Source organism: Struthio camelus, chromosome 1 (genome assembly GCF_040807025.1).
Source record: "Struthio camelus isolate bStrCam1 chromosome 1, bStrCam1.hap1, whole genome shotgun sequence".
NCBI lineage: Eukaryota > Metazoa > Chordata > Aves > Struthioniformes > Struthionidae > Struthio > Struthio camelus.
Genome location: NC_090942.1, coordinates 212,410,958 through 212,437,160, shown reverse-complemented (window position 1 = coordinate 212,437,160; position 26,203 = coordinate 212,410,958). Strand labels below are relative to the sequence as shown.

Genomic DNA, 26,203 nt, shown 5'->3' with positions numbered 1-26,203 from the left:
CAGCATGCAGAGTTGCACGGGATGGGGAAAGCAGGAGAGAATCTTGTCTTCCTCTGTGATAAAAGGAAAATAAGGAAATAAGAGAGTAAGTCACAGAGTCACGATGTACCAGCCATAGAGGACTTTGGGAAAGTATAGACCATGCTAGGCTGTGACAGGTTCTTGCAGCCAGGCGTCAGAAACAGGGTGCTGTGCCTCTGCTGTTGCAAACTGTCACAGCTCAATGACTGCAATACAAGGCTGGCAGACTGTGTCAGCAGCCGAACTGACTGTGCTCTCTCACCAGGACTCAAGAGATTTATGAATAACACATGTTCTGAATAGTACAGTTAGTCTCTTGGGAAAATACTATTCTAAAGCTTTATTTCTGTGTCCAGATACTGTTTCCAAGTCAATCTACTTAGAGGGGTTAGGTACCTGGAAGCTCTTGAAATACATTTCTACATCCGACAGTTCACAGTAGCAGGTTGTGGAGTCTTTTAAGTTCAGTAAGACCTAACTTCAGTGGGACTACCTGTCCTGGGCTCTGTGATGGCTGTGATTACAGAATGCAAATGAGTACAGAGAACAGAGCTCAAACGTACCTGGTGAGTCCATGCATGGCTCAGTGCTGTGCAGATGTAACTACTCGCATCCCAGAGCTGTAGACATTCATTCAAATGCTGCTAAGTTCAGCACAACCTGGTAGCTCAGTGGCCAAAGTTGTTAGGATATCACACTGTGAACCAATAATGACTTCTATGCAAGACATACCCAGACTGTTTTAATCATGGTCCATCCAAAAGACATGAAAAACATATTGAAATTTTACATTCAATATGGGAAAGTTTAAGACCCTCAGTAACTGAATGATGGGGTGAGCAACTGCTCTTTCTGAGTGGTGCAGAAGTATAGACAAGAATATTAACATTTATTAAGCACTTTGAGATACAGAGATAAAAAAACACCATAAGACATTTATGTTAGCTATTTGTGCCTGATTAAAGGAATTAGGAAGAGGTTTCTACCCATCAGAGAAGTGTGATTTTCAAATCTCTGAAATCTCCCAGTATCTTTCCTGTAAGAACAGTGGAAATAAAGATTGGAGATGGCACTTGATGGCTTGGGAAATGTGTATAAGACAATGACATTAATGTTAATGAAGTTCCAAGAAACTGCTATATTTTTAGCAGCCCTCTTTCACCTCCATCAACTGAGAGAAGAATGTATTCATTGACTGTCAGCAAAATCTGAGAGTCATTTCTTCTGTTTGGGAGAAGTCTATAATCTTTTCCTTAGGTGACGCTTTCGGGGTGTTTCAAATAGTCTTGGCTGCCCTGTACGTATCGTAATAAAAGGCTTTGAGTATGCTATGCTCTGACAGTTTTGCCTATACTCCATGAAATTTCCCTGCCTCCAACACATAGAGCGGCAATGCTTCTACTATCTGTTGCTCTCCTTTGCATAAGACAAACTCTGGCTTTTGGCTATGAAGCATTAATATTATTTATTAAATCATAGACAAAATGACTGATGCACAGTCCCATCTATTCTAAATAGACAAACCAGAATTTTATTTTATGAAATCAAATCACATCAGGGCCATATCTGAACTGTCATGAGATATAATATTTTAATACTGGGAAACAGCACATGCTATTTTTCTGTTTAGTTTCTTCCCTGTTGCAGAACAGTTAGCTGATTTTTGGCCTTAGCTATACATTGAAAAACTTTTTTAAGGAAGTAGTGATTTTGTGACACAAATGATTTTCATCTGTGATCTAGCTTCTCCAAACCTCCAATGCTCCAGGACAGTCATACCAGAGTTTCTTATCCTGGCTTATTGCTCATTATAACATCCATAACAGATCACATATGTAAAGAAAAAAACTCCATTTATATCTGCGAAGGAGCTGGCCCTTGTAATTTATTTGTCTGCCATAGAAATTGCTCTGTTCCAGAGAAACCTATGTAGTGGAACAAAGGCAGTTGTGGATTTTTCCTACTGAGCACTACCATGTCAGACTGCAGTGGCAACTGTGCTCTACCACTAAAGAATTTGAGACTGACACAGAACTTGCCTGCATCCCAGGGGACTTCAGACTGTTGCAAGTGCATGTTAAATACTATGATGAAGAGTCTGGAGTAAGTTTGAATTCAAGGCTTTAATTGGGAAGGCACTGGAAATGGGGCCCTGCAGTTCTGTTCAGTACAGAGATGGATGTTGGACTACAGAGCACAAATCATTTGAAAAGTGGTCTGAACTCAACTAGGTGAAATTAAATAAAGACAAATGCAAAACAACAACTACACTTACGAAGAAGAAATCAAAGGGGTAAATAATCAGCTAGCCATTAGGAGTGTAGAAAAACATGGGATTACTATGGGTTTAAACTCACCAAGTTATCTCTGTGGTGCTTTTGCAATAAAAGGACCCCCACAAACCCCAACCCTCCCATCCCAATTCCCCCATCAGTATGGTATGCATTAGTAGGAGTGTCAGATGTAAGGCATAGGGTTGACTTTTCTGTTATACTTGGAACAGATGAGGGACTACCTGAGATACTCTGTTCAAGCACCCCATTTCAAGAATAATATGTGCAGAATGTAAAAGGCATGTCACCTACAAGGGAAAGTTGGAAGAATTCTGATATACGTAGAAGAGAGAAGGGAGACAATAGGAAAAGTCTTCTCATAAGAAAAATAGCGAGACTGCTCTTCACAGAGGGCGTGGAGAAGAAGCCATAAGATTCATTTGCAGAAGTGACATTTAGCTTGAATGCTTAGAAAAAGTTTTACTTACAAAGTAGCAAAGCCCTGGAATAAGGTACTCTTATCTTCACAGCACTGTTACTAGAAAGCATCACAATGCCCTGATGGTGCCGGGCTTCACAGGGCTAGGAACAAGAGCCTCTTTCCTCAGTTCCTCACTTTCCACAGGTTCCTCATTGCCCAACTGATCTTATGCTGGTGGGTGGCCAAAATCTATCTGTGAAGATCATACCTCTTGGTGGTAGAGAATCCTCTTACTTCTTCATCTCATGAGATACAGCATCCCCACCCAACGTAACCCTCTAAGGGACTTTTTCTCCCTCTCCACTCACCTGCACACCCCAGCGCACCCCCGTTCAGCCCCTCGGATTGTGCCCCTGGCTTGAGGAGGCAGCAGCCCACCCCCCAGCTCTTTCTCCTGCAGCTGCTAAGATAGAGATGCTGCACTGTAGCATCATCCCAATTTCAGATGGAGTTGGAGGTGGAGCAGGGGGCACTGATGGTACAGAAGAAGAGTTTTTCAGATGCCATGGTACAGCAGTAATGTAATCCTTTAATAATTTTCTTTCATCTGGAGTCATGATACCCTCATACTGACATCTCTCATCAGCACTGGGATGGCTATGGAACTTCCTTCAGCAGATGCTTTTTTTAAACAGGTTGGACAAACATCAACCAGAGATCTTCAGGAAATACTTGATCTTTTCTAGGTGCAAAGGACTGAACTAGATTTTCCCTTGAAGTCCCTTCCCATCCAGCATACACTTCTATTCATCACTTTAATATATCCTCAGCCCAAGTGTGACTCATCTGGTGTTTGAAAAAGAATATGCAATTAATCAAAATGGTTAGCTGGTCTTCAATAATAACTTTATTGAATAGAATGAAGAAAATACAAATACTGAGTGCACGAAAGGTGGCTGAGATTTACCAAAGCAGGGAAAAATTGCAGAGCCAGGAGACGCTGGGGTCCACAAAAGGCTGGAGGGACCTCATTGGGGAAAGTTAAAGTTTTTCTTGATGGATGGTAAGAAGTGTTTCTCATGTCAGAAATAAGATAGCTATACTAATGTATCTGAAAAATATTTATTACCCACTTTATTTCTATAAGTAGAATAAGAGGAACTGAGGCCAAGACAAACATAGATGGCCCGCAAATGACTTGTCAGCTGAGGTGGCTCAGTTTTTGGTTGGCGAGATATCTGAAAAGGCTCTCATTTTCAGAAATTTTCAGCAAGCATCTCTCCTCTGAAAAATTAGACTCTTCTGACTGCCAAATCTAACACCAAACTTGAGGAATCCCCAGATTAGATGCTTTAAGAAATTTTTGTGACATAGTCTAAGACAAAGAATTTTTGCTTGTTGTTAGATATGTACAATGCTTCAAAGAAGTAAGACCATGCCAACAATACAGTTCAGCTTTTTCAATAAAGGCTCAACTTGTAATACATTTTCAAATACAATTAATGTAGAAGATCTTTCTTCTGATTTAGATTCTTTTTGAGAGGAGAAAGGAAGGGAAGGGAAGGGAAAGCAAGAGAAGGGAGAACCCTCATCTGATGTGAACGAGTGCAAGAAAGACTTCAAGAACTTGTTGTGCCCTGAGCAGTATGCAAAATCCGACCAAGTGCCTAGTGGAGCCTGGCTTAGTCTTTGCCCCCTTTCAGGTTGCCTGTACAACTCTACATGGAGAAAATGGATCAAGCACTCCGAATCTAGCTACATCTGTAGAGAAGATACACAGACCATATAGACTCTAGGCAGAGAGAATTAACGTTCACCCATCCTAGAACTGGGAAGGGAGTTTGTAAAGGCCTGCAGCCTGCCAATAGATTTCCCGGACAGAGAAAAAAAACAGTATTGTCAACAGGAACAACTCCCCTTTGAACAGAAGGATCACAAGAGACTCTCAAAGTCCTCAAAGTTGCAGCGGCATGCTCCCAAAGTTTAGCAATGGCTGGCATTAACTGTACCTGTGCAACCTGAATGGAGCTCCCTCAGCCATAGGACAGACGATAGAAGCTCTAAGGACAAGGTCATGCTTTCTTGTTCACACCTGCTGCCCTTAGGCTGCGTAGATTCTCCTCTGAGAAGCAGCTGTTCAGGGCTTTGCCTACCTATTATTCAGTAGGTGGCCCTGTCTCATGTTCCCAGTGTCTGCTTCAGACACAGACTGGTTGTCTCGGGGGCTTTTGCCCAGTGCTCGCAGCTTGGCTGGTAAGAGACACAGGTATGCAGAGGTGTGCTACAGCACTGGCATTCCAGCCTAGCTGAAGACAACATTGACAAAGAGGGGCTGTGGAAGCTTAGAAAATACACGTTAAGAAGAGATGCCTGAAGTCGGAATAGAAACGTGTGTTGGGAACCATGAGGGTGTGAAAGCTTCAAGAGAAAGAGCAGAGCCAGACTGAAAAGAATGGCCTGTGTTTATAACCAAGGAGACGACAGAGAGCAGTCCAGCTGCTGAACACAGGCTAACACACTCTTTACAGCATCAGACAGTAGAGTGGACAGAAGGAAGAAACATTTCACATAATCTGCCAACGTCTGACATCCCTAAGGCAGGGATCCCGGCCACACAGGACAACCGCAGAGTCCATGACAACAGGCAGCACAGTGCTTACAGCAGAGCCTGTATTGTAGTCAGTGTAAAGCTGGGAATAAAGGACATGCTACCCGTTTACTGATTGCAGAGTAAACTCTTCCCGGCAGTTCCCATACATACGGGAAGAACGGGCAGCTGAATTGTTGAGGGCACAGGGGTTTGTTTGGTGTGTTGGTTTTCTAAAATATTCACACGATTTGGAGCAATTAAGAGCCCAGGAAGCAAAGAATTTTACTTGTTGCATTCAAAAATTGTGAGTTGTGGCCCGAACGAAAGGCATAAAGGAGTCAAAGGACATAGCCAAGCACGCGGACAGACTGCCCATAGCATGCAGTAGCCTCCCCTGTTCCACACTTCTCAGGAACGACAACGAGACATCCAGAAGTGAGGGGAAAAAACAGATTGGCTATCTGCTTGAGGTCCCTTCTAGCCTTACGTATGTGTGACAATCCTGCACCTGTTTTTATTAAAAAATGCTTGCCCTAATGTAGTGCTGTTAGTAAAAAGACCACACCAGTTTATTCTGAGGTGCTTTCTTCAAGCAGCTGTAAAACAGTAAACGAAAGACACGGACAAGAACTAGACAGAGAGAAGACCACTGTATCCCCTACCTCCTCTGAGTCGAATTCAACTCCTCGAGATGCTTGGCTTGGTGAAGCCCTTCTACTAAGTGAAGATGTAGTGGGCAACCTTGCAACATACACAAAGAGGAGAAGGGAGGGGGAGAAAAAGTTACCAAGTGCAGTTCTCAAATAGGAGACGTTCCAGCAGCTTTAACTCCGATCTGCTCCATCAGTACAGAGCTTAAGAATGAATGGAAATCGCAGTGTGCAGAGGGAGCCAGTTTTACACATACTGATGAAGTGTGAAACTCTGCCCTAGCTTCTCTCAGTCAACACATCAGCTTCCTGTCACATGGAGATCATGCACATCAGTAGGTAACCAAAGGTCATCTAAGTTCTCTAAACACTGCTCCGAATTTTTTGAAAATCTGTTTGTCCAAAGAGTGAACCCCAGCCCCAGATTCTACTGCTTCGCAATCAGAAGTAACGCAGTCATGGCAGACTTCTGAACAAAAGACACGTACCAACCTGTGATTTCCTCTGGAAGAAGGAACAACTGGAATTCCTTCTACGTCGGAGTCCTCATCTCTAACATCCTGAAAAAACAGAAAAGAGGCAGGCCTTTTATAAAGTTTGTAGACCAAATTTTTCATTCTCCCAGAGATACAGCACATAAAGTTTGAGGAGAGTGCCTTTCCTGGGGGAAGGGAGAAGGGGACCCAAATTGAATACCTACTTAGCTGTAGCACACACTTGAGGGGGCTCCAGGCTGGAACTGTACAGTGTGCAGCTCCAGCAGAAGTGTGGCTCTCGACCTTGCAAATCCCCAAAGGAGCCCGCAGGCCTATAGCTCTGCACGTCTTAGACTACGGACTCTTCACAAGTACAACGCGGTCTTTGTATTTTTCTGAGAGACCCACTACCAAAACCAAAAAAACCCCAACAACAAAGAACGAACGTGCAGACCCTTGCTGCTGCAACCAGCAGCTTGGGAACTTGTGCTGGTTTACGCTGAAGTTTTGACCAGCTACTTGTTTCCAGATCAGAAGGTAGCAGAAGGCAGCTCTGCAGCTGTACTCCTGCCAGATGCTTCTCACCTCTGAGTAAGACTTAGATGAATTCCAGGAGGGCTGTGGTTGCAACGACCTAAAGGCAAGAGTAAAACAAAGGCAGTATTTTTAAGGGGCTCGCGTGACAACATGCAAACAGTGTCATGTAGATCTTGTCACACCAAAACCTGCTGAGCAGGCATGTCTTCTGTAGAGGACTGAAAACGCACACCCACGCACACAACCCCCCCCTCCCCCCCCCCACACACAAAGCAAGACAAGCCAAGGTCCTTGGCCGATAAAAGAGAAATTAAGCCCTTCTGAGAACCTGACGGCTCCAAGGATCTGACCTCCGCAGGCATTAGCAAGTGCTTGCCCGTCTGACTGCCAAACCCACAGAAACTTTGGGTTGGATGAAGAGAGACTAGGAATGGAATTGATTGTCCTGTACGTCTCACATTTAATGGACACAGTGATGCACTGGGTAAGCCCGATGATGTCTAGGCAGTATTTTAGGTCACTGGCTGAGGCTTTTGCATGTTAATTTTGCAGTATCTGTCAAAGAAAAGGAATAGCTATACCCTAGTGCCACAAGAGGTAAAATAAATGTGCCAGGAACATCGACCTGGAACGGGCAGTGGGCAACATCTTCCTGCATACTGTACCCAGTTGCTTCAGGAAGAAGAAGAAGGCGACTTAATAAGCTCTACTCAATGCAGAACGTTGGCAGCCGTTAAAAAGTAGACATGACAGACATGACAGACGGCAGTCAAACTGCTAAACACAGGCTAACACACTCTTTACATCAGGGCAGGGAGCTTTGATAAGACCTCAACCTAGATGACACGGCAGCAGAAGACCTGTGGTATGACAACAGGAGAGCAACAGAGTTCCAGTACGTTGCACATACCATTCCCCTTCCTTTACCGCAACAGGAAGACGGTCTGTAGCTATGAGGATGCTCCAAATGAGGCCACAGCAGGCAGTGCCTTTGCCTAAGATTAATGGAAGCAGGAGCAAGATTCTGAGGGAGAAGATAACTTAATAATTGTTGTCTCCTAGAGAATATTACAGGTCTGTCCAAAAACGAATTCCTTGTTGTCAATCAAGAGGAACCTGAGGGGCGTAATGCCTCAGCAGCCAGCATCCCTTGACCTCTGCATCACACACCAGTGATGCTGGCCAAGCCAGTCTTGATGCTTGTGAAGCTGTGAGTATGAGAGTGGGAGTGGGGAGAATCCGCTTGCTTCGAAAGTCAAACGAAACAAAATGATCTTCCCTTTCCATAATGTCTCCCACTGAGCCCTGATGCATTATATCCCCGTAGGGAAAAGAAAAGCCTCCCGACAGCATGATGCTGACGATGCTGCAGAGTAACCAGTCCCTTTTCACACCAAAGTCCTCTCACAGACTGTCCTTCTTGCTAATCTGTCTTTCCAAGGCGAATTACTCAACCACCGGTCTGATGGTTGCACATCCCTGCACAATATGTAAGGAACAAGAAGTCAAGCTCCACCAAGCAGACAAATATACACACAGAAGGCAAAATGGAAGAAGATGATCTCTGCCCCGTGCACATACCGCCGCATTCCCTCGTCACTCCGACCAGCTTTTCGCATGCACCAAGATGGCATCTGAAGGCGGTGTAAATAACCTTATTTACATTTTAAAGGAATGCCTCTGATCAGCAGCCCAGCTGAGGTAGGATGCAAACATCCCCACAAAGTCCGGATGCCCACTTTAAATTGCCTAGGGTGTTATGTTGTTGCAATAGCTGTATACTGCGCTGCCTGGGCTCAAAGCACAGCCCCCACTGATTTCAGCAGCGCTGCTGGACGCAAACTCTTCCTCCAGAATCCCCAGTCAGACAGGAAGCAAATGAAGAATACATAATTAGCAAACGCTCCTCAGACGTTTCCCTGTAGCGCATTAGGTACATTACAGCACAGCGTGTGAAATACAGGCAGGGAAACAAATCAGCTGGCAAGGGCACCGCTTCAACTACTTTCACCGTGAGCTTGTCCTTCTCCTGCCTTGTCGTGTCCTGCTTGCTCTAAAACTCTGCCTTGTACTGGGCCCCTTCAGCTCAGTCCTCGATGAGAGCATTCAGGAACTCCGTCCGATGCACCTCCTCTTCTCTTTGTAGCAGGTCCATCTCTCTGGTCGCCTGCACTTCACTGGACTTGTCATTCTTCCTCTCTGCCTGGATCCGGTGGGGCATGGGGCGGAACTGGGAGGAGAGAGGTTTTCTGCGGTCAGCGCTGGGGGACAGGATCCAGGGTTATGCCTGCGGGAGCCCTGCTCCGAGCTAGCTGGAGCAAGCACGTGGGTGCCTGGACCTCCGAGGGTTTTGTGTATTGGCGTTCTGGCAAGATTCTCCATATGTGCTTACTCAGAGGATGATAACTGCACCCAAAGACAGAGCATATTCCCTTAGATGGCAAAAGGCTCCCTTCAGCTTCAGAAAGAACATCCTACCTGAGTCCACACCAGAATCCCTTGGTCCCACACAAAGCTAAATACGAGACTCCCGTCCCAGAAGCTCTTCTAGGCGTCACATGGGCACATGCTTGAGAGCAACTGCACCACGTGTACTGGAAGGGAAAGAAAGGAAGGAAGGAAGAAACGGAAGCAGAAACAAAGAAAGGACTTAAAGCACAGAGAGATGCATCCAGAATGCAAAGGAAGATCTATTCCTCACCGCTGTGATGGACTTGAGAGCAGCAGAGTCGTATTTTGGAAATTCCTTGCATTAGTTTTCTGAGTGGGAGTGACCGAGGCGTGAGCTCACTCAGCCCTTCGCAGCCAGCAGGTGATGCCGACATGAGAGACCCCACTGGAGTGCTCATCTGGCTGGCGCCATGAGCACCGCATGTTCCTTCACAGGAGCGAAAATGCTCTGAAGGATCACAGTAGAAGATCACATTACGAGTAAAACTCTGTTGTTGTTAATTCAAGGTTTTTATTAATAAGTACAAAACAACAAGTATGCCATCATCACCGTGGTTAGGCTCAAAATTCACAACCTCTGTGACAAGGGTAAGGTGGGACGATGACAGCATAGGCTCCAGATATCTCCTTTCCTCGTGTCACCACTTTTCCATGTGTCCTGTCTCTGTGTCCCAATCCCCATCCTGCTGCCTGCCCCTGTCATACACTCCCTCCCTCTCTGAGAGAGAGCTTTCTCTTCAGCTCTCTCAGCCCTCCCCTTTACTGCCACCGAGTGAGCACTTGCTCCTGTAAACTGCATGTAAGCACGGACAGTTTTTCTTTGGACAGAGGGACCCAAACGCAGCCGCTATGTTGTTGCTTCAGCCCTTGCACATATATGGACACGCACCTTTTCCCTTCCCTTGGGGAAACACTGACGTACCCAAGAGAGAAGTTAAAAGGGTTCAAAAGTGGCGAGGATGGCTGCAGGGTTACGAGGGACTCTGAAATTAAGTCAGAGCTGCATGATTACAAGGAAGGAAGAGGCGAGGGGAAACATGAGAGGATAATGTTCACGGGAAAGATTTTGGAAGGGACGGGCTAACTTCCCACGCTGCTGGAAGGGGCCTTTTCCAACACTCCTGCACCTCTCTTTCTTCCGGAGCAGAAATGGGCTTAGGTCCCGGCTTCTTTCACCTGCTTTCCTGTATCAACCTAAAACTGATATTGCTCACATGGGCTACATCTTGAGCACCTGAAACAAGGAATTGTTTTCATTTAGAGCAGTTTAAACTACATCCAAGGTTGGTGCGGCTCTAAAAATATCGCGCCGCTGCTTTTCTCTTCTAAGTGCACGGTAACAGTTTTGTTAGATAGTCCACGTTCCCAAAGACTAATTTGCTGCAAAAGAGTCAGGCTGTGCTGTCGTTAGCTTGGGGAGCGTGGATCGCGGGCCCTCCACGTTGGGGTCCTCCTGCTGACATATTGCAAATGGCAAGGGATTGACTGGGACTTGGCCTACAAGGTCAAAGCAGGTAGGAAGAAAGCTTTGCACCTGCGCAGCAGTCACACGAAATGCTCTGGCTCCTGGGTGCTTAATACAGAAGCAGTAACACGATCCTGAATTCAAGCTACTGACGCATACCGAGTTTAACGCTACTCGCAGCACCTGTGACAGAAAAAGCAAGGGGACACAGAAGAAGTGAGACATGCAGAGGTGTGGAAGGAGAGGCTAGCTGCAAGAAATGGCAGTTGCTGTGTTCCCTTTTGTGTGTGAAAACCTTGCCAAGCCTTGGCACGATTTCACAAAGGTGCATTTATTGCAGGACATTGCAAAGAACACTTTCTCTTTTTTCATCTACAGTCATTGAAAGACCAGGCGATTTTTCTCACTTGGTCGCTAGCTGCTACAAGTTGAACGTGGAAGTGGGCTCCCTCGTGTGCCGCTCCAACTCATTGCCACAGGATAGGGAAACTAGTTTCTTTCCATTGCAAGGCAAGATACAGCTTTTGGAATGTCCTTTCTTTTTCTCTGGCTCTATTTGAAGACAAGCCTTCTGAGTATTCATGGCCAGAAGATGGAAGAAAAATCCTGGGCGATACAGCATTGCCAACACTTGCTGTAGTCACAAGCCGAGGTTTGACCTCTGTGCAAAGAACAGGCCCCAGTTCTCTTGTTTTTCACGCAGATAACCTAGGGGCACAGATGCAGAGAAGCCCGTCCTGCAAAGAGAGCCAAAGGCCATTTGACAAACATAAGAAGAGTTCCTTCCTGCCAAGAGTTTGCTTCCTTCCCTTTTATTATCAGCCAGCATCAAAGATGTAACTCCTTCCCGTTACCTCTGCCAGAGCTGGGCTTGTTGGTTTTATCCGGCGTGCTGGCACTGCCACTAGTAGGAGTGCAGGACTCCCCGTCTTCGCACTGTTTTAGCTCTAGCCACACCTAGGTACAGTGCTTCTACTTTTTCCCAGGGCCACTATTTATCTCACAGTGACTGTCGGCTCCACTGAAGAGATGTCTGTCTTTGCTGGCTGGAGGCTGGAGGCTGATGGAAGGGCACGGGGGCCACGTAAGTTCTTCAAGTTGCCGTGTTGTGGCCAAGCTAGTCGGTAGGACGGGGCTGTGGAAGGAAGCCTCTGTTCTCTAGGGCCAGGAGATTCCCTGCATACGTTGAGCAAAGCCTTCAGCTCCGATCGGAAACTGTCACTGAGCCAGCAATAGAGGAAAGGGTTGTAGCAGGTGCTGCTCATTGCAAACCAGTGAAAGGCGAAGTACCAGGCACTGTTGGTGCGCACGGTCTGGCTGGAGAGGAGGACAACGTAGCAATTTAAGGGAAACCAGCAGGCCGCAAAGAGGATGGCACCGAGCATCAGCATCTTGATAGTGGTCGCCGCCTTTTTGCGAAGGGCAAAGTACTGCTCAGGGGTGCCATCCCCCATGACATGGCGCAGCCCGAGTTTCTTGGCCACTGTCACGTAGGCAGCAGAGATGAGGACAAGCGGCAGGACCTAGAGCAAAATGAAGGTTGTTAAGCCTAGATACTCCCAGTAGAGGGCAGCTGGCTCGGGGAAATCTGGGAGACAGAGGCACCGCGCAACTTCCTCACTGCAATTGAAGGCGTGGGACAGCAGGTGAGAGGGCATATGCCAGGGCACTGCAGCAGGAGCAAATGAGAGAAAGAGGAGGAGGAGGGCTCATGTCATAAGACCCTGAGGCGGAGCCTTCAGTTATGCCAATGTGTCATAGCTATGGGTCCATAGTCAGGGGTCTCTGTCCCACTCTTACCAGCGTAAAAGGTGTGTTGAGAAGTGTCATCATGATGTCAGCTACGGCCAGCTTCACGATGAACAGGCCGGTGGCAGAGTGCATCCTTTGGTTGTGGATCGCAACGTGGCAGACCAGGACACTGCCGAAGAGCGAGAAGATGAGGCTACAGGAGTATGCCGCAATGAGCAGGGCTTTGGCTGTGAGATTCCGCAGTTGGGCTCCGTCTCGACTCCTGCCCACGAAGCTCTGCCAGTCAGCCAGGGTGTAGTCTTCCCAGGAAAAGACACTGGAAAAGTTTGGGAGTGCAAAAGGCTCTTCAAAACTTCTGTTAAGGGGTAACTTTCCCGATGTGGCAAAGGCATTAACTAAGGAGCCAGACAAAATGAAAAACCATTTCTGAAAAGCTGCTCTGCTCTTCCGAGTCAGAAACATGGCATTTACGATGCAGTACAGCACACGGAGTCAACAGGAGACTTGCAGAGCAGTCGTTCACTTGCCTGCGCGCTAACGCTCTTCCTGGCTGTAAACGATGCCCAAAGGCCATTGGGGAAGGCAGGACGCAACGCACGTGCCCGGCCACAGCGCTGCTCTGCTGTGCGCTCAGTATGTGCTTCTCTCTCTGCTTCTTGCTGCCTTTATACCCAGCTTCAGCAAGCTCCCGTCTTGCACAAGCTCTGAGCAAGGATCTCTGCCCATCGGGCTGCACAACATTTCTACTCTGACGTGTTCATTTCACACGCGACTACCTTCCCCCAGGGCACTACTCCAAGGTCAACGCATCTGCTCGCTAGGAGAAAGACAAAGCCACTCTCTTCAGCCTTCAGCATCCTTTCGTGCTGTGCACAGCCATTAGTGAGTTGCTGCAAATTCTGCGCTGTTTATCCACCAGCACTGGGTGGGGCAGCGGTGCTATCTTCAAAAGGAAATTCCCAATTCAAGTTCCGGCGTCGAGATCTGGCAGGCAAGCTTCGGCCTGGCCATAACAGCACAGCATCTACTAACTAGCAGACCAACAGGGCTATGGCAACAGATGGACAGCGAATAAGCAGCTGATTTGGAAGCTTTCCTCTCACTCCTCTAGCATGGCAAAGCTTTCTGTTGGCAGGGATTTTCTCCTGGCCAAGGGAATACAGATTGGATCCTCTTGGAATACAGATTGGATCCTAAGTGGTGCGTTCTAGGTTTTGTACAAATACAGGTGTAGTCACAAACAGGTGCTTGTAAGGAAAGGAGGACTAGAAGGGACGGCCCCGACCAGCGAATCCAACATGCACAGCGACAAGCAGCCGCACGCTGGGCGTTGAGCACTGAGGAGACCTGCAGTGTGTTTCTTCTCCGGCAAGGCATGAGGAACTATCAGATCAAGAGCAGAAGACCAAGAGCCAAAATAGCATATACCACAGGATGCTGAGGGCCTTCACCGCAGGCTGGTGAAGGTAAGCGCAGGTTGCAGTCTCCTTCCCTGGAGAGATTCAAAACCCACCCGGACGCAATCCTGGGCAACGTGTTCTAGATGACCCTGCTTGAGCAGCGGGGTTGGCCTAGATGATCTCCAGAGGTCCCTTCCAACCTCGGCCATTCTGTCATCCTGTCATCCTGTCGTTCTGTCCAAGTCTGCTCACAACCTTTCTCAGCTCTCGCTTTTGCTGGAGGCACCCTGACGTGGTCTCCCTTTTAGCACAGGGGAGCAGAGTCTCTCATTCGAAACACATGCCATGGGCAGTTTCCCAAGCCCTCGCCGAGCTGAAAGGCTTCATGGCCACGGCCGGGCTCTGACAGGTCGCTGCAAGCTGTGCTTCCAGCTCTTGATAAACTCGCACAACCCCTCAGGGCAGCAAAAAGTGTTTCCTGCTCTCCGTATCTCCACTCCTCGGTTGGAAATGTCCTGTTCAAACGCTCTACGGTAGAGGCTTTCAATTCACTATGAGCAACCACATGGTGAGTACTGTATGGCTTTAACAGCTTGATCAAAGGCTGCTTTAAAAATGCTTTTCTGCAGTCAGTTGGTAATTTTGGAGGTTTGTGCCCCTGCTAACAATAGCTTTAAAAGCCCCAGCCGTTTCAGAACCTGCTTTGCCTTGTAGACCTTTGACTCAGGCACGCTTGGATAATAGGTCTGTCTCCACGAGGCTGTACCGGAAGACCATGGCTGCGTCTGGAAAACTGGTGCGTGTGCACCACGTCTGGAGGGGAGGAAAGCTTAGCGTGCTTTTTGGGTCAGCCTGGCAGGAAATCTCCTCAGTGCTGCAGGCTGCAGGAGCTGCCATTTGCTCTGCAAGCTGAGAGAAGGGAGAGAAGGAAAGGAGAAGAGCTCAGAGGGCAGGACGAGCGCTCTGCCCACTCCCCCTGTGCTCCCTGTGCTGCTGGCCAGCACTGTGCAACGCAATCAGTTGGGGATGTCCGCCGGGCACTGCCAGGACAGGACAGCCCTGCCTGCCAGAAGAGCTCCAGCACAAAGGACCCGACTCTTTCTGCCGGCTGTCCTACATGCCAGCTGAGCATGGGTGGGAATGTCAAGTGAGGCCCTTTTGCCCTGGGCTCTGCCTGGGCCGCAACAGCTGCCAGGCAGGCGACACTCCCACCAGCAGCTCTGGGGAGCCCCTCCAGAGCACCTGGGGCGGCCACCAGTGTTTGGCCAGCGACAGGAGTGCCCCTCCGTCCCCAGGCTGGCGTGGGCTAAGGAAGGACATCCCGGGGCAGCAAGGGGGGCAGCGAAGGTGCTTCAGGGCCGCCAGGAGAGCGCTGCGCGTGCCCTGGGGCACGGAGAGGCAGCCCTTCCCAGGCGGGGGCAGCGCCTCCGTATGCAGGCTCCGAGCAGGCTGCTGGCGCAGCGGCTGCCCGGAGCAGCTCTGCTCTCACCGTCTCCTCAGCTCCGACCTCCAGCTGCGCAGGCCTTCAGGGCTGGCGGTGCAACGGGCACCCAGCTGCTCTTCTTCAGCTGGCCCATCCTGCTCGTTCTCCTCACAGCATGGCAGGTCCACCAGCTGGGCCTTTTCCTTTTGCTGCCAGAGAAAAAGTGACCCAAGCTGAGGCTTCCCCGGCAAGAGCAAGGAGGAAGAGGACAGCAAGAGCTCGGAGACGTTGGTTGGCGGGAGCCTCCCCCGGCTGGGGGTGTAGCTGGCCGAGGCTCTTTGCTGCCAGAGCACCGCTCCTGTGGCCGAGCATAGCAGCGGGGAGCTGCATCCTCAAGGCCGTGCACGTGGCTGTGCGAGCTGGGGCTGCATCGGGGAGTACACAGGCAGCCTGAGTGGGGAATGCTTATTTACCAGCTGCCTTTCGGCCTGCTGCCACTGCTGCTCCATCCTCTCTAGCAGCTGCTGGTCGATGAGGATGGTTTGCCCGAGTGCCTGAAGGAGGGAGAGAGAAAGAACCCAAGCCTGAGAGTGGCTGGAGCCAGAAGCTGCCGGGGCTTGCCTTTGCCTTTGCCTTTGCCTTGGTGCGTGCCGCGAGGCGTCGCGGTCGGAGCCCGCGGGGCCTGTGGAGCTGGAAATGAGAACAAGCGGGCGCAGACAGATTTTGCCCTGCAAGCCACTGCAGCTTCAGAGGCACCAGATGCCCTTTGCCTTCCGGGTGATGACAGCACGAGCCACCCTCTGCCCCCACAGCAGCACGTGAGGCCTGGCTGCCTGCTGCATGCGGCCAGAGAGCCCCGAGACCCGCGTGGCCGGGTGCGCGTGGAAGGGGAGCTGCGCCGAGGCACTAGCAAGGCCGAGCACAAACGAGAAGGCAGCTGTGGCAAGAGCTGCCTGTGGTCGCCGGGAGTAGGGAGGTGGCCAGCATGTCCTTGCTGCTGAGCAGAGGCCCTCTGCACTGTCTGGCTCAGGACTGTGCATGCCGGGGCGCACGCATGAGCAGCCTTGTGTGGGACTAGGGGCAAGAGCCTGTGTTGGGCGGCTCTGCTACCTGAAGGCGCAGCTTTTGCTCTTCATTGCCTTGCCGAGGGCCTTCCTCGGTGGCTGCCTCGTGCTGCAGCGCTGGCAAAGGAGTCGCCGGGGCTGGCACGGATGCCTGTGAAACGAGAAAACACGTGTTGCTGCGAGTGACGACGACATGGCGAGACCAGGGAAGTACCTTCTCAAAGGTGGAGGAAGAGTGAGGAAAAGAGTCTTCTCAGCAAGGCGGCCATGTGGAAGGGGTTGTTTCTAGGTGTCTTAGCCGTGCTTGCCTTGCACGCGTGCAAGCAGCAAAGCGCCGGCCTGGGCTGGGAGCTGGCAGGCGCAGGCGGCAAAGAGCCTGCTGGGAGGGAGACGGGAGGCCTGCAGAAGCTGTCAGGGCCAAGCCCGCTGCCGGGCAGCTGGAGTGGGAGCCCAGGGAGCAGGGCACCGGGGTTTGTGGGGTGAGCTCTGGGAGCTGCGCATCTGCACCAGCTTACCTCTGCAGAGCTGGTCTTCTTGAAGACGCTTGCCAAGGCTTGAAGGCCTTTGGCGAGCTCCATTTCTGGAAGGAAAAAGCCCAAGGTGAAAAGAGACACCGCAGCCCACAAGGGTTTGGGCCTGCTGATGGGGCGCCCTCTGACAAAACCCCCAAGGACAGCAAGAGCAGGCACAGACGTTCAGGCCTGCTCTTGCCAGCCCTCCTTGCCTCGGTGGACAGCCCTCCTTGCCTCGGTGGGGAGCTCTTCCACCCCCACGCAGGCAAGGACAAAGCCGCGGGCAGAAAGGCTTTTGTCCCGTGTCCTGCGCACCAGGTGAGCCAGAGAGCCTGGTGTCAACTGCCCAGGCGGGCTGCCAGCCTGGGGCTCAGGCCAGGGGGCACCCGCCAACCCTCTGTTCCCTCTCCACGTGCACAGTGAGGTCGGAAAGCTCTTCCCTTCCAACAAAAGACCCTGCCTTCCCTTCACGCTTGGCTCTGCGGCCGTCAGCGGGAGCCCAGTCCCACTGTGCACCAGACCTCACCCTCCAGCCCTGGCGGCCTACCCAGGGCGATGGCTTGGTCCATGTAGGCGGCCAGGTCCTTGACGTATTTGCAGATGTATCGGACGGCCGCCTCTATGTCCTCGTCGCAGCTTGGCTCCGAGGCACAGCCTTCTGCTGCAGGGGGGCGAGGAGGAAGATGGGAGGAGAGGAGAGCCCAACTGAACGGTGCTCCTGCCAAGCACAGCCGTTGCCTCCCCTATGCGCTGCAAATGCCGTGGAGTTTCTCAAAGCACCAGAGGAGCCAGGAAAACAGCAGCAGCAGCAGCAGGGCAGGATGGCCTTGCTGAGTCCCGGCAGGGCTTCCCGTTCCTGACCCGTCTGCCCATGGCCTGCCTTGCAGGCAGCCCCCAGATCCCTGCTTGCGCATCTGCCCCAGCAGGCCCCAGATCCCTCCTGGGATCAGCGGGTGCTGGCGCCCTGCAGGCACTGCCCGCTGCCAGCAGCAGCCTGGGTCATGTCTGTTGGGGCTCTTCTGGGCATCTTTTGTCACCTCTGTCAACCCTGCTGCAGGAAACCGCTTCCCCAAGGCATCCTGGGCACCCCACACCCACGCTACCTCCCAAGGCCTTCTCACAGCTATGTCCAGGTTGTCCAGGAAGGGATGCCCTTTGCTGCCAGCTGCTTGGCTCAGCCCAGCACCCCTGCATGCCCATGTCGTGCCAGCCTTGTTGCGTGGGCACCCAGGCAACTCGGGGCTTACCCGTCTCGCCGGTGTCTTCCCCACAAGGCATGCCCCTTTCCTCAGGGCTGGGCACCCCTGCGTCGAGGCTCTCCTCGGCCTTTGTGGACAAGGGCGGGAAAGACAAGGGCTCAGAGAGGAAGGAGAGAAGGTGTGGAGGCGATGGATCTCGAGGGAGGCTGGGGGCTCTGGCAGGCAGAGCCAGATGGCAAGCCAGGGCTGCTGGGGCTGTTGCGGCGGTGCTTGCAGCTTCCCGGGCGCAGCCCCTGCTCCAACAGGAGGCGTTTGGGACGTGCATGGAAGGCAGCCTTTCCACAGCTGCTCCTCCCAACTGCTGCCCAGGCGCTCTCTGCCTTTGGGACTGAGCTGCCTGCTGCCTTTCTCCTCTGCTGGCCAACGGCAGGAGGGCGAGCAGGCAGCAGGCCAAGGCTGGGTGCAGCCGGGCCGGGCCGGGAGGGGAGCGGGGACCCTGTGCCCTGGGCTTGGGGGCTCTGCCGCTTGCCAAGGCGGGCACGGGTGTCGCCGCAGGGGCCAGCTGAGACCTGTGTGACGGGGGCTGCCCTCACTCACCAGGTGTTGGCCGCTGACTGGGCCGGAGGCACTGGTGCTGCTCTCCCCTTGCTCGTCCACAAGGCCCGTGGGCACACTGCAGCGACGGGAAGGGCAAGGCAGTGAGCAGAAGGGTGCAGATGACAGACTCAGGCCTCCTCCAAAGTGCAGCCGGCTGGTGTGCCGGGCACAGCCCTGGGGCCACCACAGTTTGCCTCGCACTCCCGACTGCCGGGGGGCTCAGGCCAGCTTCTCCTGGCCTTGTGGGCAGTGCGGGTGGAGGAGGAGAGCTGAGCTGAGGCTCAGCCCTGAGGAGGGCCAGGAGAGGCAGCTCGAGGTGAGCTCGAGCAGGCTGTGATGTGCCTCGCCTGGATGGGGGCCCAGTGCAGCGCGTGTGCTTTGGGCAGGGCCATGCGGGGAGGATGTGTGTGCCGGCTGGCTGGCTGGCCGGCCCGAGGGCATGCTGGGGTCCACTGAGGAACAGGGGGAACGATCTGTAGGAGAGAGCTGGACAGAAATGGCTTACATGGCAGCAAGGGTCTCCATGGGCTTCTGGGCCTTCTTGCCTTTCTTCTTGCTGGAGCAAGACTGGCTGGCTGGCAACGGAAGGAGTGCAAAACCCCCAGGTATGAGCGCCGGTGCCTGGCTGCCCCGGCAGGAGCACTGAGGGTCTCAGGGCTGCTGTGGGCAGGGGCCCTCCATCCCTGCCTGGGCTCCCTGCTCCAAGAAGCCCCTCGGAGGGGCCTTGACTCAAGGCAGGCAGCGTACCTCCTGGGGAAGCCACCTGCCTGCCCTTAGGATGTTGCTCGAGGAGGCTGGGGCAGGCCGAGCGCCCCTCAGCCATCTCTCCCCGCTGGGCTGCCCTGCTCTGCCAAGGGAGGGATCCCCAGCGGCATGTGGAGAGCTGCTGGCTCTGAGGACTTTCTTACCCGCAGAGCATCTGCCCAGCTGCCAGAGACGAGAAGACAGGCCCCTCAGCCAGGTCTTCCTTGCCTTCCGAGCTGGCCACGCGCGGGGCAGGCCGTGCTCGTCAGGCTGGCTGGGCTCCCCCCAGAGCAGCGCAGAAGAGGACGAGGGAGCTGCTGCGCCCGAAAGCGCCGCAGCAGCCTCGCGGCTCTCGCAGTCCAGCTCCTCGCGCCAGTGCCTCTCGGGGAGCTGGAATCGGACTCTCTTGGGGGGGTTGTTTGTCCTCCCGTCCTTACGCAGCATGGCTGCGACGACGATGACTCAGAGCCCACAGGCTCTGAGTCGGCGATGCCAAAGGGAAAACACAAGTGGTGAAAGTGCTGCTCCAGGTCCCAAGGTGCAACCGCAGAGCAGACCCTCTCACCACCTCCCACCTCCTCGGTTGCCCAAGGAGTGCAGCACCACACCAGCAGCTCCTGGCAACGTGATCAAGGCCACTGTGACCCGTGAGCGGCAGCGCTGAGGCGTGAGGGAGCAAAGGCTGCTGGGAAACTCCAGAACCACCCAACTGGCTTTGATATGCAAATATGCCAGGGACACGTGCCCAAGCGCCGATGGTGGGAACACGCGGGAGGCTCTCTCGGAGCAAAGCTGAATGCATTGCCGTAGCGCAGCCCACGGCAGATGGCTGGGGAGCTGGTCTGCCAGGGCGGCGAGGTGCTCTCTCCTTGCCCAGGCCCCGCAGGCTTGCTGAGCGCAAGTCTTCCCGCCTCAGCTGCTCCCTGATGGCCTCTGCACAGCAAAGCCCTGCAGCAGTGCTGGGAAGGGCACCTGACCCTGCCTTGGGCTCCCCGTGGCCTCTCCTCACCTTCTCCCTAGACCTCACGTCCCTCAGAGCTCCCTGCTCTGAGCGCATCTTCGTTGCCCTGTGCAGCGCTCTGCCTAACAGTGTCTCGAGGCTCCAAGAGGTTCCTTCGGAAGGTGGCTTGCAAGTTACACGAACGAGAAGCATCCTTTTTACAACAGCATGCTGTGAGGGAGAAACAGTGTCTTGTCCTTGTACAAGCACGTTGATCATTAGAAGAAATATCTTTCTACGCACACCACTTTCCCCTCTGAAATTAAAGATCCTGTCTTTATCTTCTGTCAGGCTATTTGACAACGGCTGCAGTTTAACAGAAAAACGTACCGTCTATGAATTTGACAGTTAACGGAGAAAACCAACAACATCCTTGTGAAGAAGGTAAACCAAACCAAACAGACTTTGAAATGACTCCTTTCTGACACCTTTGCTAAAGGTCTTTGCCCAGCATGTGCCTGCAGCCTTAGAAGACAGACTCCCCTTAAGATCTTAATGAAGCAGTGAATTAGCTATTTGTCTCCAGTCTCTCTAACAAAATAGGTGTAATTTGGGTAGCAACATAAAGAAGCAAAGCACATTAAAATCTTAATCCCTTTGATTCAATGCAGTCCATACAAGTGACATGCACTGTTTCTTTAACACAGATAGCTCAAAAAAGGCAGCCGCTTGTCTAGTGCATAGGTTATTATTCTAATGGCTTTGACAGCTCTTACTGTTTACCTTCATTAAGAGTACCAAACTGCGTCCCAAAACCTGAAGTGAGCATACTGCTCTGGGAATTGCTAACTGAGTTGTACCCTAGGAATTCCAAAGGCTTGATCATTGCTACAGAAGTCCTCGGGAAGCGTGAGCCTCCTTTAAGTTCACTTCGGCAGAATGCTGGCAGACCAAGTAGCAACAGTCACATTCAGCGAGAGCCACAGACAGCAACACGACCGGCAACCGCCTACCTTTGGGGGAGAAGGCAAAACAACGCAAAAGCATGGCTGCTGCTCCTCGCTGTGTTTAGTGCGTCTCTGACGTGCTGGGGGCTTAGCTGATAAATTCTTCTGGCTTCTTCCTGGAAAAGCTCCATCTTGGCAATTGACATCTTGGCACTTCTTTGTTTTGAGGTGGCGGGGGAGAGAAAAGGCAAAGAAGCAGCAGGTCTAGCTCTTCTAGCAGGTCCAATAGCAGTTGTTTCCTCGCTGTCAACACACTATTCCGTGTTGAAAGTCTCGTGTGGAGAAGTATTTGGAAAAACAGCAATGACGCTTCAGGAGGGCCGCGGTAAGAGAGAGCTGGAAACCATCAACTAAGAGAAAGTAGGAGGCAACGTCTTGCCCTTTCCTGGCTCAACTCCTTAGTTCTTCAAGCAGCATTCCTTGCACAGTTGCAGGGTTCCAGCCCCTGCATCTTATTTAGAAGGGTAGGAAGCTGATAATGCAATTCAGCCTGAAGTCTAGGGCTTACGGAGCAGAAGTCATGGGTTTAGTTCTCCCGGGAAGCTGGAAGTACCACCACATTTTCCAGTGCTAACCCTGAACACTCTGGGCAGTACGGTATCTTTGGGTCAAATTGCTACTCTTTAGAGTTTTGAACTGTAACGGTACCAAAATTGCAAATAAGTACAAAGTTCGTTGTTCTGGCCAAATCCATGTCCTTTTCCATACCTGCATCCTACCCTGAATTTACTCCTCCGGAAAACTCAAGTCCCAAAAGAATGACCTTTTCTATAAAAGATATGACTCTGTTGTTTACATTCCCATCTGAAAAAGCATCTGAAAGGCTTTTGGAAGCTTCACACAGAATTAGCAGTTTCAGGCAGTACTTCTTCAAAAAGCTTGTAAAATGTTAGACACTCTCTGCATCGAGTAACGCGACACACACATCGTACTGAATGCAGTGCCACCAAATTAAGCCATGCCACAGAAGTGGAGATTTAAGGCAAACCATCGTTTACAGAAAAGCATCGTACAGGGTATGCTTCGTATACTGCTCTCCATTTCCTTCAGTGGCCTCTCTGATCTAGCGAGCCTGAAATCATTTAGTTCTTCTTGATGCTGCAGTGCTCTTGAAGGGGTCAAATTCCTCCTGCAATTTGTAAATAGATATGCATTACTCAAACCGTCATGCATTCCGAGCCACAGAGAGGGAGCTCCTCTTTAGATTAGCAAAATGTTGTCATTAGGGGCAGAACATACTTCAGATGAAGTCATATTCATCTACACCTCATGAGGTAATAAGAAATGCAAGAATCAAGGTACTGTTTTTGTACATTCAGGAAGACATGCAGCTTTGTATTTCAGGTACCAACAGACAGTAGAGTGGACAGAAGGAAGAAACATTTCACATAATCTGCCAACGTCTGACATCCCTAAGGCCGGGATCCCGGCCACACAGGACAACCGCAGAGTCCATGACAACAGGCAGCAGAGTGCTTACAGCAGAGCCTGTATTGTAGTCAGTGTAAAGCTGGGAATAAAGGACATGCTACCCGTTTACTGATTGCAGAGTAAACTCTTCCTGGCAGTTCCCATACATACGGGAAGAACGGGCAGCTGAATTGTTGAGGGCACAGGGGTTTGTTTGGTGTGTTGGTTTTCTAAAGGATTCACACGATTTGGAGCGATTAAGAGCCCAGGAAATAAGTCAAAGGACATAGCCAAGCACGCGGACAGACTGCCCATAGCATGCAGTAGCCTCCCCTGTTCCACACTTCTCAGGAACGACAACGAGACATCCAGAAGTGAGGGGAAAAAACAGATTGGCTATCTGCTTGAGGTCCCTTCTAGCCTTACATATGTGTGACAATCCTGCACCTGTTTTTATTAAAAATTGCTTGCCCTAATGTAGTGCTGTTAGTAAAAAGACCACACCAGTTTATTCTGAGGTGCTTTCTTCAAGCAGCTGTAAAACAGTAAACGAAAGACACGGACAAGAACTAGACAGAGAGAAGACCACTGTATCCCCTACCTCCTCTGAGTCGAATTCAACTCCTCGAGATGCTTGGCTTGGTGAAGCCCTTCTACTAAGTGAAGATGTAGTGGGCAACCTTGCAACGTACACAAAGAGGAGAAGGGAGGGGGAGAAAAAGTTACCATGTGCAGTTCTCAAATAGGAGACATTCCAGCAGCTTTAACTCCGATCTGCTCCATCAGTACAGAGCTTAAGAATGAATGGAAATCGCAGTGTGCAGAGGGAGCCAGTTTTACACATACTGATGAAGTGTGAAACTCTGCCCTAGCTTCTCTCAGTCAACACATCAGCTTCCTGTCACATGGAGATCATGCACATCAGTAGGTAACCAAAGGTCATCTAAGTTCTCTAAACACTGCTCTGAATTTTTTTGAAAATCTGTTTGTCCAAAGAGTGACCCCCAGCCCCAGATTCTACTGCTTCGCAATCAGAAGTAACGCAGTCATGGCAGACTTCTTAACAAAAGACACGTACCAACCTGTGATTTCCTCTGGAAGAAGGAACAACTGGAATTCCTTCTACGTCGGAGTCATCATCTATAATATCCTGAAAAAACAGAAAAGAGGCAGGCCTTTTATAAAGTTTGTAGACCAAATTTTTCATTCTCCCAGAGATACAGCACATAAAGTTTGAGGAGAGTGCCTTTCCTGGGGGAGGGGAGAAGGGGACCCAAATTGAATACCTACTTAGCTGTAGCACACACTTGAGGGGGCTCCAGGCTGGAACTGTACAGTGTGCAGCTCCAGCAGAAGTGTGGCTCTCGACCTTGCAAATCCCCAAAGGAGCCCGCAGGCCTATAGCTCTGCACGTCTTAGACTACGGACTCTTCACAAGTACAACGCGGTCTTTGTATTTTTCGGAGAGACCCACTACCAAAACCAAAAAAACCCCAACAACAAAGAACGAACGTGCAGACCCTTGCTGCTGCAACCAGCAGCTTTGGGAACTTGTGCTGGTTTACGCTGAAGTTTTGACCAGCTACTTGTTTCCAGATCAGAAGGTAGCAGAAGGCAGCTCTGCAGCTGTACTCCTGCCAGATGCTTCTCACCTCTGAGTAAGACTTAGATGAATTCCAGGAGGGCTGTGGTTGCAACGACCTAAAGGCGAGAGTAAAACAAAGGCAGTATTTTTAAGGGGCTCGCGTGACAACATGCAAACAGTGTCATGTAGATCTTGTCACACCAAAACCTGCTGAGCAGGCATGTCTTCTGTAGAGGACTGAAAACGCACACCCATGCACACAAACCCCCTCCTCCCCCCCCACACACACAAAGCAAGACAAGCCAAGGTCCTTGGCCGATAAAAGAGAAATTAAGCCCTTCTGAGAACCTGACGGCTCCAAGGATCTGACCTCCGCAGGCATTAGCAAGTGCTTGCCCGTCTGACTGCCAAACCCACAGAAACTTTGGGTTGGATGAAGAGAGACTAGGAATGGAATTGATTGTCCTGTACGTCTCACATTTAATGGACACAGTGATGCACTGGGTAAGCCCGATGATGTCTAGGCAGTATTTTAGGTCACTGGCTGAGGCTTTTGCATGTTAATTTTGCAGTATCTGTCAAAGAAAAGGAATAGCTATACCCTAGTGCCACAGGAGGTAAAATAAATGTGCCAGGAACATCGACCTGGAACGGGCAGTGGGCAACATCTTCCTGCATACTGTACCCAGTTGCTTCAGGAAGAAGAAGAAGGCGACTTAATAAGCTCTACTCGATGCAGAACGTTGGCAGCCGTTAAAAAGTAGACATGACAGACATGACAGACAGCAGTCAAACTGCTAAACACAGGCTAACACACTCTTTACATCAGGGCAGAGCGCTTTGACCAGTGCTTTGATAAGACCTCAACCTAGATGACACGGCAGCAGAAGACCTGTGGTATGACAACAGGAGAGCAACAGAGTTCCAGTACGTTGCACATACCATTCCCCTTCCTTTACCGCAACAGGAAGACGGTCTGTAGCTATGAGGATGCTCCAAATGAGGCCACAGCAGGCAGTGCCTTTGCCTAAGATTAATGGAAGCAGGAGCAAGATTCTGAGGGAGAAGATAACTTAATAATTGTTGTCTCCTAGAGAATATTACAGGTCTGTCCAAAAACGAATTCCTTGTTGTCAATCAAGAGGAACCTGAGGGGCGTAATGCCTCAGCAGCCAGCATCCCTTGACCTCTGCATCACACACCAGTGATGCTGGCCAAGCCAGTCTTGATGCTTGTGAAGCTGTGAGTATGAGAGTGGGAGTGGGGAGAATCCGCTTGCTTCGAAAGTCAAACGAAACAAAATGATCTTCCCTTTCCATAATGTCTCCCACTGAGCCCTGATGCATTATATCCCCGTAGGGAAAAGAAAAGCCTCCCGACAGCATGATGCTGACGGTGCTGCAGAGTAACCAGTCCCTTTTCACACCAAAGTCCTCTCACAGACTGTCCTTCTTGCTAATCTGTCTTTCCAAGGTGAATTACTCAACCACCGGTCTGATGGTTGCACATCCCTGCACAATATGTAAGGAACAAGAAGTCAAGCTCCACCAAGCAGACAAATATACACACAGAAGGCAAAATGGAAGAAGATGATCTCTGCCCCGTGCACATACCGCCGCATTCCCTCGTCACTCCGACCAGCTTTTCGCATGCACCAAGATGGCATCTGAAGGCGGTGTAAATAAC

General features: G+C 50.9%; 1 long non-coding RNA gene and 1 pseudogene across 1 annotated transcript; both read right to left on the bottom strand.

The window, feature by feature from the left end:
- Nucleotides 1-9,916: 9,916 nt before the first annotated feature.
- LOC138065644 (G-protein coupled receptor 83-like) lies at nt 9,917-15,725 on the bottom strand (annotated as a pseudogene).
- A 5,430-nt stretch (nt 15,726-21,155) lies between these two features.
- LOC138065643 (uncharacterized) lies at nt 21,156-24,666 on the bottom strand. The gene is made up of 4 exons (XR_011138737.1): nt 24,585-24,666; nt 24,015-24,082; nt 23,534-23,612; nt 21,156-22,651 (listed from the first exon to the last, which is right to left on the bottom strand). It is a non-coding gene; the product is annotated as an uncharacterized lncRNA (long non-coding RNA).
- Nucleotides 24,667-26,203: the final 1,537 nt, after the last annotated feature.